Genomic DNA, 10,447 nt, shown 5'->3' with positions numbered 1-10,447 from the left:
GGCTATTTGAATACTATTGTGACACTGACAACACTGTCAACTACAAATTTGCTTTGTAAAATTGAAACCCTAGGAATTCCTTTGTGTATGTATGAACAACAAGAAAAAATAAATAAATAAATAAATAAATAAATAAAGCTACGTGTGTGCAAGACAACAGAAAACAGAAGGATCTCTAAACTTTATCTGTGTCACTGATGCCAAACAGCTCATCAAAAACTGGCTTTTAGGCTTTTGACAAATGATTACAAATGCAAATGATACGTGGTACTGCAGTAAATTATCTTTTGACATTAGAAGCTCTCTGCACATTTCATGTTTCTATTCTAGCCCAAACAAACTCATGCATAAGCAAATGCCCTTTGCATTGCACATGACATATGCAGAATAAAAAAAAGTTGATTTATTTCACTAATTCCATTCAAAAAGTGAAACTTGTATATTATATTCATTCATTACACACAGACTGATATATTTCAAATGTTTATTTCTTTTAATTTTGATGATTATAACTGACAACAAGGAAAATCCCAAATTCAGTATCTAAGAAAATTAGAATATTGTGAAAAGGTTCAATATTGAAGACACCGGGTGCCACACTCTAATCAGCTAATTAACTCAAAACACCTGAAAAGGCCTTTAAATGGTCTCTCAGTCTAGTTCTGTAGGCTACACAATCATGGTACTGCTGACTTGACAGTTGTCCAAAAGACAACCACTGACACCTTGCACAAGGAGGGCAAGACACAAAAGGTCATTGCAAAAGAGGCTGGCTGTTCAAAGAGCTCTGTGTCCAAGCACATTAATAGAGAGGCGAAGGGAAGGAAAAGATGTGGTAGAAAAAAGTGTATAAGCAATAGGGATAACCACACCCTGGAGAGGATTGTGAAACAAAATCCATTCAAAAATGTGGGGAAGATTCACAAAGAGTGGACTGCAGCTGGAGTCAGTGCTTCAAGAACCACTACGCACAGACGTATGCAAGACATGGGTTTCAGCTGTCGCATTCCTTGTGTCAAGCCACTCTTGAACAACAGACAGCGTCAGAAGCGTCTTGCCTAGGCTAAAGACAAAAAGGACTGGACTGCTGCTGAGTGGTCCACAGTTATGTTCTCTGATGAAAGTAAATTTTGCATTTCCTTTGGAAATCAGGGTCCCAGAGTCTGGAGGAAGAGAGGAGAGACCATATACCAGGACGTTTTAGAGCACTTCATGCTTCCTGCTGCTGACCAACTTTATGGAGATGCAGATTTCATTTTCCAACAGGACTTGGCACCTGCACACAGTGCCAAAGCTACCAGTACCTGGTTTATGGACCATGGTATCCCTGTTCTTAACACTCTGGGGTCGGCGGTCACGCTGGCGTGATCACCGCGTTTTTTTTCTAACCAGTGTGAAAGAGACTCAAAATACTCTGTCAGTGTTGCACATACAATTAAGAGTTATACACCATTTTAATCTGTGGAATATTTTCTTTTATTTGTGTACACTCAGAGTAAAAACAAAATGTTGTGCTTTTTGTAAAATAAAGAAAACAAACATGATGCGTGATCTCTCGTCTCCCTCTGAACAAAGTCCAATCTGATAGTTCTCAGAAAATGAACTGTAACTTAGTGAATGCTAATCACAAAAAAATTATACTTGTGTCTAAAGAAACGTTGAAATGTCAGGTTTTAAATCGTGTAAGTCAAATCGAAAACAAACCTTCTGTGTTTATGTAATCTGTATGAAAAGAGAGCCATGTCAGAAGTCCTTGATTCAGCTCATTATCCGCTAATGCGGCCACGCCCACGGAGGGAGCGCTATTCAGAGGCAAATTCAGTCAATACATGCATACATCGTCTCAATCGTGTATTTATTGTCTTGAAAAGTGTTTTGAATAGCCATAGTTAGCGATCTCTGGCCTCTGTTAGTTCAGTTATTTCCTGGATTGCCTATTCTTCTTTAGCATTGGCATTTGTGGACTAAAAGTGCACAGAGCGCCCTCCGGCTGCAAGTATGAATTGTAAACACAGTATCCAGCGTTCACAGTGACAACAATAAATAATGAATAAATACTCCTCTGTATAGAAAATTGACATAAACATGAGAATCCATCAATATTTCTCCAAATGTGCATGCTTTTAAGCTAAAAGCCTATATGAAATGCCATAGAGGTAACATAACTGTTCAGACACTTTGTATCATAGAAATGCATTATATTTTAATAATAGAATACCATTATTTTAAATTGTAATAATATTTCACAGTATTGCTGTTTTTTCTGTATGTTTGATTTACATTATGATGAGCTTGAGACATGATCAACAGAGGGTTTTTTCACAGCCTACCTGACTGAAAGGCCTCATTATTTATGCAGGTCATTAGAGCTCTTTTATGCGATTCTTTTGTCTTCTCAGGTGAGAATCACCCATTATTCATGATTATTCAAGCCTCCACGCATACTTTGTTTCTTGAGCAAAGATGTTTTAGAAAATTTAAATCTCTCTATTGTTTTATATGAAGGAGTAGGAATGATAATTTTTACATAATTTTGAAGCAAAAACTCTAGTCTACAACCTCCAATACCCAGAAGTCTTGTGAACACAGATTTAATATATATTTTTTGGCTTTATTTCAGTGATTTAAGTTTTTTGTTTTTTCAATAACCACGCATAAACATTATTCCTTCAAAAATACAAACATGTACACAGATAGCAAAATTGATATGGCCCAGATCTGGCGCAAATTTGACTTTCCAAAGGAAAACACTTTCCTTTGGCCCACTTTTGGCAGGAATGATGGCACTTGGGCGGTCCGCTCCTGTTTTCCAGATTTGGACCACAAGCAAGCCACAGTAATGCCGCATGTCAGCCATGAACAAAACGAATGAAGCAGAACTGGCCCACATCTGGGCAACAGTTCATTTTGATTCTGGCCCAGATCCAACAACCTTGCTGTTGCCCAGATGTGGGCCAGTTCTGCTATATTCGTTTTGTTTATGGCTGACATGCGGCATTGGTATGGCCTGCTTGTGGCCCAGATCTGGCGCAAGTTTGACACTTTTCATTTGGCTGACTTTTGGCAGGAATGATGGCACTTGGGCGGTCCGCTCCCGTTTTCCAGATTAGGGCCACAAGCAAGCCATAGTAATGCCGCATGTCAGCCATAAACAAAACGAATGAAGCAGAACTGGCCCACATCTGGGCAACAGTTCATTTTGATTCTGGCCCAGATCCAACACCTTGCTGTTGCCCAGATGTGGGCCAGTTCTTCTATATTCGTTTTGGTTATGGCTGACATGCGGCATTGGTATGGCTTGCTTGTGGCCCAGATCTGGGGCAAGTTTGACACTTTTTATTTGGCTGACTTTTGGCAGGAATGATGGCACTTGGGCGGTCCACTCCTGTTTTCCAGATTTGGACCACAAGCAAGCCACAGTAATGCCACATGTCAGCCATGAACAAAACGAATGAAGCAGAACTGGCCCACATCTGGGCAACAGTTCATTTTGATTCTGGCCCAGATCCAACAACCTTGCCGTTGCCCAGATGTGGGCCAGTTCTGCTATATTCGTTTTGTTTATGGCTGACATGCGGCATTGGTATGGATTGCTTGTGGCCCAGATCTGGTGCAAGTTTGACACTTTTTATTTGGCTGACTTTTGGCAGGAATGATGGCACTTGGGCGGTCCACTCCCGTTTTCCAGATTAGGGCCACAAGCAAGCCACAGTAATGCCGCATGTCAGCCATAAACAAAACAAATGAAGCAGAACTGGCCCACATCTGGGCAACAGTTCATTTGAATTCTGGCCCAGATCCACCACCTTGCTGTTGCCCAGATGTCGGCCAGTTCTACTATATTCGTTTTGGTTATGGCTGACATGCGGCATTGGTATGGCTTGCTTGTGGCCCAGATCTGGCGCAAGTTTGACACTTTTTATTTGGCTGACTTTTGGCAGGAATGATGGCACTTGGGCGGTCCGCTCCTGTTTTCCAGATTTGGACCACAAGCAAGCCACAGTAATGCCGCATGTCAGCCATGAACAAAAGGAATGAAGCAGAACTGGCCCACATCTGGGCAACAGTTCATTTTGATTCTGGCCCAGATCCAACAACCTTGCTGTTGCCCAGATGTGGGCCAGTTCTGCTATATTCGTTTTGTTTATGGCTGACATGCGGCATTGGTATGGATTGCTTGTGACCCAAATCTGGCAAACAGGAGTGGACCGCCCAAGTGCCATCATTCCATGCGGTATGTGGGCCAGAGCAAGGTGTTGGATCTGGGCCAGAATTAAAATGAACTGTTGGCCAGATGTGGGCCAGTTCTGCTTCATTTGTTTTGTTCATGGCTGACATGCGGCATAACTGTGGCTTGCTTGTGGCCCTAATCTGGCAAACAGGAGCGGACTGCCCAAGTGCCATTATTCCTGCCAAATGTGGGCCACATGAAAGTGTCAAGTGTGCGCCAGAACCAACCCCTTTGCTCTGGCCCACATACCACATGGAATGATGGCACTTAGGCGGTCCACTCCTGTTGGCCAGATTTGGGCCACAAGCAAGCCATACCAATGCCACATGTCAGCCATAAGCAATACGAATAAAGCATAACTGGCCCTAATCTGGGCAACAGTTCATTTTGATTCTGGCCCAGATCCAACACCTTGCTCTGGCCCACATACTGCGTTGAATGATGGCATGATGAGCGGTCCACTCCTGTTTTCAAGATCTGGGCCACAATCAAGCCTTAGAAATGCCGTAAGCCAATAACAAACCAAATAATAAACCAAAACTGACCCTAATGTGGGCCACAGTAGATTTTTATTTTAATCCTAGTGGATTAAAATAAAAATCCTCATTTGGTCCACATGCTGCCTAGAATGGTGACATTTTGGCAACGCATTACTGTTTACCAGATCAGGCTATTTCAAAAGTCAAGTCACCTTTAATTTAACACTTTATAGACCGTTTCAAAGCAGCTTTACAGGTATAAACAGGAGAATGATTCAATTATTCCAGTTCAATTCTGCTGTAAAGCAGCTCTAAAAAAAATAGTGTCATTGTTCAGCTGAAGTCAGTATAGTTTTAATTCAGTTCTGTTCAATAGCTGTATATAGTTAATCAATTATGAAATCAGTTCAATTCGTTATAAAGCAGCTCTGCAGAAAACAGTGATGTCATCGTCCAGCTCAGTTCAGTTCTCATATGATAGTGTCAGTGCAATCAAATCAATATTATTGCTGAATATTAAGTGTCCCAAACTTAGCAAGCCAAAGGCAACAGGGGTAAGGAACCCAAAATCCATCAGGTTACAAAAATGGAGAAGAAAAAAAAACCTTGGGAGAAACCAGGCTCAGTCAGGGACCAATTCTCCTCTGGCCAATGAACGAACATGGTGTGATATGATTCAGGCAGCAACACAAGTCAGATTGTGGATTGGTATAATTTAGAATATTTCATATGGTTCCATCAGTTTGAAGATCAAAATACAACACGCCGGCATAGAGTTGAAGCTGGCCGTAGGGGTCTGTGCAGAGGACTTGTCTGGTTCTTGTGGTCTTTGCTGAGGATCTTTGCCGATGGTTGTCAACGAAGTCCTCACAGGGGATCTGTCTGGCTTGTCTAGTTGACATGGTCTTCTTTGACATTTAGGCTTGCGTTGTGGTCATGCCAAGATGCAGGTCCAGCATCTGATCTGGATTTGGAGGGGATCCAGCTGACTATGGTAACCTCGGGATAAGGAAGAGACAGACAAAATGTTGACTGAGTTTTGAACTCACAACAAAACTCCCATTATAATCAACAAACCTCTTATTTACATTGTGTTTGCACTGTTAGTTACGATGAACGTATTTGTTAGTGAGCAGAATTCGAGTTTCAATGACGAGATCACTGCTTACACACTCAACATGACTGTGATCAGCTACAATGCTCATTCAAAGTTGCAACCTTTCATGCCACTATCTAAATATAATGCAATAGATCTAAATGTAATGTTATAATCAAGTTTTTAATAATACATATTATTATGTAATAATGTCACAGTTAATCTCTAAATTAAAAACAACATAAAGAAACAACATAAAGAGTATATTTTAAATACTTTTTAATGGCATGTTTTTATTCAGTCTCACTGAAACTAAAGCCGCGTTCGTGCACCGTCTGCATGACGTAATGTTCGTCATCTGGAGGGCTCACGGACATCTGCATACCTCGTCCGTGTGCAGGCCAAATTTCGAGACTGTGCGGACGGTGCATGTGCAACAGCGCAGAAGAGTCCACTAGGTGGCAAGATGCACAGCACAGTGTGCAGTTGTCGAAGAAGTGTGTGGAAAGAGCAATTCAAAAACAAGAGTAAACTTAGAAGCTTATGTATATCCATCGATTTTGATCTTTGTTCTCTTGGTGTAACTTCAGAACTATGTTGCAATGGTGGATGCACTATTTTTCTTCTCTGATCCTGCCCAGCGAAGTCCCGTTGATGGCACGATTCGTGAATTAAATTGTACTGCACGTGCTGAACTCGGTCATCCACGCACATCTGTATCACATCTGTGAGTATACTTTGAAAGATGCGCGGACAAGACTGCACGTGAGATGTGTCTGGCCGCGGAAAGTGAAGTATACCCGGGTCTTAATACAGCTACTGATGTCCACTTTCTCACAACTCATTTACTTTTCATTTAAGACTTCAAGTCGTCATGAAATCAAAATTGACCTTACTTACTTTGTTAGTGCATATTACTAGTCTTGTGGTGAACAATTAATCCGTGCAAGTTAATACAGAGAAAAAAATTGTTTGTCGTGGTAATTTTTTATCAAAATCTGAAATGTTACTTCCGGTCAGGCATGGTGTTCCTTCTCTGATAACATCAGTATGACGGCTTAGGATGAAAACGTGTAAACCACTCCCCTCCAACCCGTAGTCTGCTATGAGCGAGAGACGGAGAGGAGGAGCGTTAAATTAAAACTCTGCCCTCTATTCAATATTCTGTTTCGCTTGGAAATATGTCACAACACTGGAGAAAAGACGTTTGCACTTCCCACGGGGTGCGGTTCAAGTGAACTCAGGTACAGTTCGCTTCTGATTTGAGTGCAAACGTACCAAATTGCGGAAGTGTACCGCTATTAATGCCGTATTATTTGATAAAAATGCGTGTTTGTGTGTGTGTTTCACTCACTTTCCCGACGAGCGTGACTGACGTGCCGCAAACAGAGAGCTGTAGCATAACTTTTCTCATTTCTGCTCGCCTTCAGCATTCTACATTCGTGGGAGATAGACGCAAGTTCCGTTAAGAACAAAACCAACGGTTCAAAAACAAAAATTGTGAGGAGAGCAACGGTATGCATTTTGCCGCCTTTGCCGCATCTACTCTGTTCATGTGAACACTCACCAGTGCAGGCATTTTGACACAGTGTATTTGACCAATTAGACGCGCAACTGAAAACAGAGGCTTCAATGCTTGTCCGTGTTACACTCGGAGCACGCACATAGAAACATCTTGCCAGTATTGAATTTTATTTTTAATATCAACAATGTCCTGCTCTTTACTTTCTCATTCATTCATGTTTCTTTATTATTAATGCCAACAGTCCCTCCCACTGAAAGCTGCGTGGACTTTCACACAAATACGAATATGACACATTTATAGGACATAAAGGTCTATGCGGTAAAACGAAAGTAACCAGTGAAATGTTTCGAAATGTCCCTTGGTACAGCAGATCATCAGTTTTAATAAAAGCATATGTTTAAGTTCAGTCACTATTTTACATACTTTAACATTTTCGCAAATGTTCAACAAATCATTCTTTTCGCCGATACGACAAACAAGCTGCAGCCGCATGAATCTGATGAGTGCAGGAGCTCTTGGTTACCATAGAAATGGTGCGGTGATGACGGTGATGGCCTCAACATCGCGGTAGGCATCTCATTACTGCGGTATTGCGGTTATCGTCACAGCTCTAATTCAAGCATTCAATAGCCTCGTAGTATAATACAAATTATTACACACATATAGCAAAATAGACAGTGTAACGGACTTACAGGTTTCTTAGACAGTCCATCTTCATTCTTCTTTTTCTCTTCTCACTCTGTCTCACATGCAAGTTGAAGTCATCTTTTGATGCAGGATTCTTCTTAATCTGTTGCTGTGAGCCTGATGTTTCTGACAAGTAATACAACTAGTTAGTGCAGTATAATGTACAATGAATACATAGATGAATGTCCATTTGAATTATAGTCATAATTTTTGTTTTACTGTTATGCCATAATAAAACATAAGTAAAAACACTTGTCTACAGTACCGTGCTGAACCGACTGCAGGTTGGTAGACAGTGACTGAAAGGGAATTCATGCTGGTCAATGCTGGTTTTTACAGCAGGAGGATCTACACTGAGGAGACAGACAGTGTATCACTTCAGTGTTACTGACCACTGGATTTACAGTTTAACCGGGCTACATGCTGCCTTCATGGGACTTAATTGTAGATCAGATCATGTTACTTGAGTAAAACCAAACTAACGTTAACTGAATGTATGCCGTCACGTGACGTGAATGTACGAAAAAGACTCGTTCAAAAGACTCGGAGGTGAACTAATCAACGTTATTCACGAGATATTACATAAAATAGTTAAAAACAATGAACTAATCAGTCTTGATCTACTGGCCGTAGCAAAGTATCATAAGAAAAATGTAAACAGCGCGAACATAGCAAATTACTATGTCACGGTCACTTAATCATTGTAGCCTACACAAACTTCAAATCATTCAGCCCATTTCTCTACACAAACATTCATATTTAAAAAAAATCCTGAAAATCCAGAGATAGCAAAAGTTGAAATGACTAACTTATCTTCAAATAGCCTTATGTTTGCTTGCTAACGATTTAAGTTATCATTAGCTAACTTTAATATCACATATACTCCAATCAAATATAACGAAGCAATCGCCAACAACATAAAGACATTGTTTAAATCCATTACTTTTAATAAAATCTTACCTTGACTTTAATTTTGTGCAGTTTTCAACCGCAGCCGATCCTCTCTGCTGTTCCGCCTTTTGCGCGCCTACTTTTAAATTTAAAGGGCCGGAAATAGGAAAATTCGAACCAGTTTGAACTCTGATTAAAAAAAAGATTATTATCTCTAACAAAGTTAGCTGAAGCCTATAACATGATGATAATAATAATAATAAAATGTTCGAAAAGTTAATAGCCTAATATCAAATCAAATAATATCAAAAAACAATGTTCTCATTGCAGTTTTATGCTGATTTGTGCTGATTTACCCACTCATTTAATAATATGAAAGGCTATTTTTATTCATAAAAAAGTCATTTATAAATGTAAATGTCAATATTCAGTTAAAATGTAAGACAAATTAATTATTTTTTATTAATATTTGTTTTGTAATGTTTTATTTATTTATTAGTTTATTCATTCATCAATTCATGTACTTATTACAATATCAGGGTCACTTAAGCAGTTTATAAAATGACACTGCCTGCTTACATTGTTAATCCTGCATTTCATTCAACCAATCATATTTGAGTGACAAGTTTACAGTTTATGTCAAGTTTATGCATACAACCAGGGTTTTGTGCTGGTTATCATTTCTTACTTTAAGGATAATGGGTTGGGTTAGGTTTAGGGGTAGCGTTAGGACTAACTTGTAGGGATCTTGTTACCAGATCAACAAAACATGGACAGTGGAATATGTCCTGCTTGAAACCATGGCAAAGATTTTTAACATACAGCAGCTCAAAATGTCTCTCTACCAAACATATGTTCCAAGACCATAAAAAGAGTTCACTAATTTTAACTATGTTGTACACATTTCTCAATCAGACACTTTACTTACAGTACATGTACAGCATACCTGACTGTAAGAGCTTTAATAGTGCACGTCTGTGTTTCTGCTCTACAGTACAGACACACACACGCTGTGTTTTCATGTTTTATGGGGACTTTCCATAGACATAATGGTTTTTATACTGTACAAACTGCATAACCTATCCCTCTACGTTAAACCTACCCATCACAGAAAACTTTCTACAATTTACATTTTCCAAAAACATAATTTCTTATTACCCCCTCTCCCCCATATATTGTATACCCCCCTCCCCTAGCCCTAAACCTACCCACCACACAAAACTTTCTGCATGTTTTGAATTAAAAAAAATAAGTTTAGTATGTTTTTAAGCCATATGGTTTACGATGACAAGGGAAGTGTCCTCATAAACCATGTTTACATTGTAATGCATATGTCATTACAGACATTTGTGTACTCATAAACCACATATACCTGTACACACAAACACACACACACAAACACACCAATAAAGTTATGTTAAAAAAACTGAAATATCTGCCTTCTCCAGATTAGCCTGTACAATTAAGTGTTGCATCCTATATCAAATATCCCTGAAAAGTATTGATGCTATATTTTCAGTTTCATTTTTAGCTATACA

The 10,447-nt window shown here is 39.6% G+C and overlaps 1 long non-coding RNA gene across 1 annotated transcript; it reads right to left on the bottom strand.

Annotated features, from left to right (window-relative positions):
- Positions 1–5,042: 5,042 nt before the first annotated feature.
- LOC125253562 lies at positions 5,043–8,501 on the bottom strand. The gene is made up of 3 exons (XR_007181463.1): positions 8,284–8,501; positions 8,024–8,144; positions 5,043–5,709 (listed from the first exon to the last, which is right to left on the bottom strand). It is a non-coding gene; the product is annotated as an uncharacterized LOC125253562 (long non-coding RNA).
- Positions 8,502–10,447: the final 1,946 nt, after the last annotated feature.

The sequence above is a fragment of the Megalobrama amblycephala genome, linkage group LG18 (assembly GCF_018812025.1).
Source record: "Megalobrama amblycephala isolate DHTTF-2021 linkage group LG18, ASM1881202v1, whole genome shotgun sequence".
In the NCBI taxonomy this organism is placed as follows: domain Eukaryota; kingdom Metazoa; phylum Chordata; class Actinopteri; order Cypriniformes; family Xenocyprididae; genus Megalobrama; species Megalobrama amblycephala.
Note: the sequence above shows the minus strand (reverse complement) of the source record. Positions and strands in the feature narration are given on the sequence as shown.